The 6,618-nt window shown below is 45.1% G+C and overlaps 1 protein-coding gene across 6 annotated transcripts in view; it reads left to right on the top strand.

Annotated features, from left to right (window-relative positions):
- Positions 1–6,618, top strand: part of FAM178B (family with sequence similarity 178 member B) — a 135,422-nt gene that overhangs the window by 3,373 nt on the left and 125,431 nt on the right. For 4 of the 6 annotated variants that reach the window (XM_006166574.1, XM_006166575.1, XM_006166569.1 and 1 more), the window contains exon 2: positions 5,880–6,014. The exons of 1 other annotated variant lie outside the window; for it this stretch is intronic. The gene's annotated coding sequence lies outside the window, so the exon portion shown is untranslated. Of the gene's footprint in view, positions 1–5,138; positions 5,276–5,879; positions 6,015–6,618 lie in introns of those variants that run through there. One more of the 6 variants, XM_006166571.2, reaches the window with a different exon arrangement.

The following is a 6,618-nucleotide window of genomic DNA, read 5'->3' as shown; positions in this document are numbered from 1 at the left end:
TGGCATTAACCTGGAGATTTTATTTCTCTCCAACCCACCACCTTTCCCTCTCTCCTTTTTCCCCTCTCCTTCTCTCCTTCTCTCCCTCTCTACTAAACACCACCACCACTTTGCCAGTTGTTTTTCATTTTTTAATTTTTTTAAAGAATTATTTTTTATTTAACTTTATTTATTATTATTATTATTTTCCAGTTTGATCAGAGAGAGAGAGAAGGAAAGTGAGAAAGGAAGCTACCAGGTCCAGGACTTGAACCGCAGTGGGCCATGTGGGAGTCCAGCGCTTTTAACCACCATACCACCTACTGGCCCCTTGTTTTTTGGTTTTGCTGTAGGGCATGTATACTCACCAGAGAGAGGAAGAGAGAGTGAGAAATCACCCCCCTCCTGGGCTAATGGCCACGCTGCAGTCCCTTCTCTTCCATTCTCCTTGGGACTCTGGGTATGCATGCATGGAATTTTTCAGGCCACTGGGTCCAGGACCGCGTTACAAAGTCAGCCACATAGACTCCAGCACCCCCCCCCCCTGCCGTAACCTCCACGCCACTGGCTAGCCCATTTGCCAGTTCCAAGAATTATCATTACTTATGTCTCCCATGAATGAGAAAGCGTGACGGCACCCCCAGGTGCTGATGCCGTGACCCACCCTCCTTCCTAGTGAGCCCCAGATCGTGGGCACCTGCGTGCCTCTGGACAGGAACCCCAAGCCTTCTCATGGGGGTCAGCCCCCCAGAGTGTCACGTTTTATCACTGCCACCGTCTGGCGCAGTCTGCAGCTTCATCTTTTTAATCACTAACGACGACGTTAGGGATTCCTTTGGTAAATAGCCAGCGGTATTCCAGATTTCAGTTCCATTTGTTGGAGGTACTGATTATCACCATAGGATTCCTGAAAACCCCGGGTAGGGGATGGTGGCACGGCAGTAAAGTGCAGTTCTCTGGCAGGCTGGCCGACAGGAAGATTCTGGGTCTGCGGTGAGAAGCCTCCTGGGTATGCCGGGCACATGCATGCCTGTGAGGCCGGGGTGGCTGGCAGCATCGAGACCCTGCTGAGGGCGAAGTCTCTCTCTCTCTCGCTCTCTCTCGCTCTCGCTCTCACTCATGGAAGAAATAAACAAACTTAAAAGACTTTTGAAATTTTTGAAGATAATAAAAACAAAAGCCCAGTAGTTTGAACCACTGCAGTGAACGCCATGACAGGCAGAAATCACCAGTGGATGCTAACACTAGAAAATGAAAGTGTAATGAGAAACAGGACGCATACTCAATCTCAAAGCATCTTCCCAGGGGACCAGCAGGTGGTGTAGTGGTTAAGGTGCTAGGCTCCCACGTGGTCGGCTGCGGTTTGAGTCCCTGAGCCAGCGACTTGAAACTCATGTCGGCCACATGGGCGTACATGCCCAGAATCCCGAGAGGAGAATGGAGGAGAAGGGATTGCATCGTGACCAACCCCCCAGGGAGTGATTTCTCGCTTTCTGTGTCTCCGTCTCGCTCTGTCTCTCCAGCGAGCGTGTGGTCCCGATAGCAAAAATCTCAAAAAAATAAAGATAAAAAAGTGTCTTCCCAGAAGATACTGATGAATTACCAAGGAAAAACGAGGAATGTTACGGCGGAGAGAGCTGGCAGATAAGTGACTGAAGTTGGCCACACCAGTAATAGGACGCGTCTCTGTCATGTGCCCTCTGCTGTGGCACCCTGAGGACGTGGCGTCACACCTGTGTACTCTTGCCCAGACCTGAATCTGGTCACGAGCAGACAACGCTCGACCCAAACCGAGAGCTCAGGAAATCACTGCCAGTCCTCAGCAGTGTCAGGATCGTATATTTTAGACACGCACACACACACACGCACACGCACACACACACGGGAGACAGAGAAATAATGGATGATAAAACGTGTCTAGCTGCTCCTTGATTTATGATAGGGTTCCATCCTGATAAACCCATTTTGAAATCTGAAATTCCCAAGTCAGGCTGCCATAAACTCGGGTGTTGTCTGTGTAGTCAAATGTTCACATTTCGGGAATTTGGATGAAGGGCACATGGGGAGTCTTTGTTTTATTTTTGCAACTTTTAATAAGTCTAAAATTACTTCAAAGTAGAAGTTAGAGGGGCTGGGAGGTGGCATGGTGGTTAAAGGCACTGAACTCCCACATGGCCGACTGCAGTTCAAGTCCTGGACCTGGCAGGTTGCTTTCTCACATTCCCTCTTTCTCTCGCTCTGGCTCTATCCCTCTCTGATCAAATTAAAATAAATAAATAAATAAATAAATAAAGTTAAATTAAATAATTATTAAAAAGAAAATAGAAGTTAGAAAAAGCTAACTTTTGGGACCAGCAGTTAGTGTAATGGTTATGTCACTGGACTCCCATGTAGTCGACTGCAGTTTGAGTCCTGGACCTGGTGACTTAAAACTCAACGCCGGGCGCGTGTGCATGTGTGCCCAAGATCCCGAGAGGAGAATGGAGGAGAAGGGATTGCGGTGTGCCATCCCCCCTGGGGGGTGATTTCTCGCTTTCTGTCTCTCTCTCTCTGTCTTTCTGGCAAGTGCATGTGCCCTATAGCAAAAACCTCTCAAAAAAAAAAAAATAAAAAGCTAACTTTTTTCCCAATAAAAATTATTGGTACGGGAACAGATAAACTATATGTGGGGCCGTGGATGACGTAATGTTCAAGGCACTGCATCCTATATAGACAACTCCACAGTTCAAGCCCTTGACCTGGCAGCTTGAAAATCATGCCAGGAGCATGTGCGTGCGCCCCCAGAGCCCCAGGAGAATGGAAGAGGAGGGATTGTGTTGTAGCCAACTACCCTGCGGGGGTGGGGGATAGGGTATGATTTCTTACTTTCCCTCTCTCTGTCTCTCTCTGTCTCTCTCTGTCTGTCTCTGTCTCTCTCTCAGTTGAATGCATGTGCCCTATAGCAGAAACCTAATAAATAAGCTATATGTACTAGCTGAGGAGAGGTGGGCAAATAAATCTAAATTGTCTTCATAGAATCGTAACCTCAAAAATCTGTGTGCCTTGGTTGATATCCAACAGAAATGACTGCTCGTGTTCTCCTGTAAACATGTACGAGAATATTCATAGCGGGTTTATTCATAATACTCTGAAACAAGAAATAACCCGGATGTCCAACTGTGGGAGAATGGGTTTGTGAGTTGTGACGTGGTGAGAGACTACGTAGTGATGAAACTGAACAAACAACACACGTGCCTGACGTTGAGCAAAACAATCAGATGTTAAAAAGTACAAGTTGTAGATTTTTTTAAAAGATTATTATTTTATTGTATTTTACTCACTATCATCCCCTTTTAATTTGACTAGAGAGAGAGAGAGAGAGAGAAGGAGTGGGCAGTGAGAAAGCAAGCTGCCAGGTCCAGGACTTGAACCATGGTCAGCCACGTGGGAGTCCAGTGCTTTAGCCACCACTCCGCCTGCCAGTCCCAAATTGTAGATTATTTTTAATTCTCCAAAGGCGAGTGCTTTCGTCAGCAAGATGCAGGCAGAGAGAGAGAAAAGGGAAAAGTACCCCCAATGGGGTGCAGTCTCTTCTCTGTCAGGATTTTGAGTATGCTTACACACCGCGCCTGGCATTTTCAAGCCTCCAGAGCCAGGATTGGAACTATGGTTGACTGTGTGGATCCTGGCTCTCTGAACCCCATACATGAGGCCACCCAATGTATGACTTTATAAATATCAATTCAAGAATAGGCAACATAATGATGGCAATAAGGGTAGCAGTTACTTATTTCTGTGTGTGTGTGTGTGTCTGTGTATGCACATGAGTGGTTTTCAAAAAGTTGATAGAAAATAGGGACCAGCAGTTAGCATAATGGCTATGTCGCTGGACTCCCACATAGTCGACCACGGTTCAAGTCCTGGACCCTGTGGCTTAAACTCATGCCGGGCGCGTGTGTGTGTGTGTGCCCAAGATCCCGAGAGGAGAAGGGACGAGAAGGGATTGTGGCATGGCCATCCCCCCTGGGGGGTGATTTCTCACTTTCTGTCTCTATGTCTCTCTCTGTCTGGCGAGTGCACGTGCCCTATAGCAAAAACCTCTCAAAAAAAAAAAAAAAAAAAAAAAAAAGAAAGAAAAAGAAAAGAAAAGAAAGAAAAGTTGATAGAAAATGTCCATTATGAAGAAACTGTGCATGGGGGCTGGCAGGTGGCATGATAGTTAAGGGCACTGGACTCCCATGTGGCCGACTGCGGCTCAAGTTCCGGATCTGGAGGCTTGCTTTCTCACTTTCCCTCTCTCTCTCACTCTCCTTCTCTGGTCAAGTTAAAATAAATAAAGTTAAATAAAATAATTCTTAAAAAAAAAAAAAAAAGAAGGGAAAAAAAACAAGCATAGCTTTCAAAAATTTTTGCACTAAAATAAACTCATACTTTAATCCCATTTTTCTGTGAGGTTTATGAAATCATCCTATGTATGTATATGCACACACATATAGTAGATATACACATATAAGAATGTAAACATTTGTCTGGTTGAACTCTTAAGATTTATACACTTAAATTGTACATCGGTAAAAAGTAAGTAAAACTATAACTTGTGTGAATTGCAGAGTCAAATGTGAAATATAAAATAAAGACAAATTCTCAGGCCAATCCCATGGCCTAGGAGCCAGATCCCATATGGCTGATTGTGGTTTGAGGGTCAGCCTGGCAGTTTGATACACATTGCGGGCATGTATGTACGTGTGCCCAGAAGTCCCAGCAGGTGGAGAAGTGTTGGACAGATTGCTGTGTGACCGTGCTCCGTTTCAGGAGTTTCTCCCTCTTCCTCCCTTTGTCTCTCTCTGATGAGTATATGTGCTCTCTGGCGATTAAAAAAAAAGAGTCACGCAGATTGAAATTACAACCAAAAAATCACCACACATCTGGTAGAACTGTAAACGTTTAAAAGATTGGCAGTCTTGGAGCTGGTTGTGTGGTGTGGTGGTTAAGGTGCTTGACTCCCACATGGCTGATGGCGGTTCAAATTCCAACTTGGTGGCTTGATTTCTCACTTTCTTTCTCTCTATGTCTCTGGTGAGTGTGTGTGCCCAATTGCAAATATAAAAAATATAATAATAATAATAAATAAAAATATAATAATAAAATTAAATAAATCTTTTTAAAAAAGTCATCAATTTCAAGTATTGGCAAGGATGGAACAAGAATTCTGTTAGGTGACTTGTAGGAGGATAAATTCCTTCTACTCCTTTGAAACTGGCCTTATCTACTGTCGCCGGACTTTGCTGTTCCCTGTGACCCATCGGTTTGGCAGCAGGTGCGTTCCCAGCGGGACTGCGTGTGATTTGCGTGTGTGTGTAAAAAGCTGGCAAGACAGTGTTTCTCAAAACATTCATAGTAGTAAAAAACTGGCAACAATGGAGATGTCCGTTATTAGTGGAACAACTAAGTTGATATTATACAATAAAATACTACAGAACAATGAAAATGGACATTTATAAGCATTAACATTAAGCCACAGAAGCCAGACAGAAAAGAATTTATACCGTGTGGTTCTATTTATGCAATATTCTTTAAATAGACAAAACAAGTCCGTGTGTTAACGTCTTACCTTTGGGGCCATGGGGGGGCCCAGTTGGGAGGGAGAGAGCATGGGGGACTCTGGGGCGCTCGTAATGGGCAACACACATTTTTACTTGAGTAATGGTTGCCTCAATGACCTTTTTGTGAAAATTCACTGGGCTCTATTATTTTAATTTGACTAGCGAGAGAGACACAGAGAGAGAGGGAAAGTGAGAAAGCGAGCCACCAAATCCAGGACTCGAACAGTGGTTGGCCATGTGGGAGTGTCCAGCGCCCTAACCACCATGCCACCTGCTGGCCCCTGGGCTGTGTTCTTACTCCAGTACCTTTTTCTGCAGTATGCTGATGAACTCCACCCATGCTCAGCGTGTGTGGTATGTGGCATGTTAACGGACAGTAGCCCAGCACCTGGACACAGGGCTTCGTCTGTGCGCTGCCGTGACTCGGAGAGGACAGACACGTCAGTGTGGTAGGTACGTGAAGCCTCGTGAGGGTGACGAGGGGGCTGGTTCTCAGTCAGCGGTGACACATTCTCCTCTGATGCCCCTGCTACGCTCCCCCTGGAGCAGCACACCAGGCTGCTGGCGTCGCAGCCAAAACGGGAACAGCAGAGCCGTCAAGCCCAGAGTGGAACAAAAGCTGAGATTGTGTTTCCTGAGTGGAGTGGGCTCCGCACTGTTGGGATGACACAGAAAGCGCTTGTGCTCAGAAAAGTAACTGATCTAAAAGGGAGAAAATAGACTTCCCCCACCCCCAGCCCGTCGCAGGCAGCTTTTGCTGCATGGAATTGGTCTCGGCGCATCAGCAATTCTGCTGCTTTTTATGTTTTATCATCTCTGTGGGCTTCTGAACGCGGAGTCGTCTGCTTACTTTAGTTGGTAAAAGTTTTCTTGTCTTTGGCAAATGTGCCAGACTCATTTGGTACTTTAAGATCTTGGTAAACATATTGATACTTTAAGAACCCCAAGGAAAAGTTTATTTTTTATTTACTTAAAATTATTTTTAAAGAATTATTTATCTAACTTTATTTTTTATTATTATTATTACAATTTTTATTTTAAATTTGACCAGAGAGAG

This window comes from Tupaia chinensis, unplaced genomic scaffold (genome assembly GCF_000334495.1).
Source record: "Tupaia chinensis unplaced genomic scaffold, TupChi_1.0 Scaffold144276_1, whole genome shotgun sequence".
Classification (NCBI taxonomy): Eukaryota; Metazoa; Chordata; class Mammalia; order Scandentia; family Tupaiidae; genus Tupaia; species Tupaia belangeri.
The sequence above is the reverse complement of the archived record's forward strand: the minus strand, read 5'-3'. Positions and strand labels throughout refer to the sequence as shown.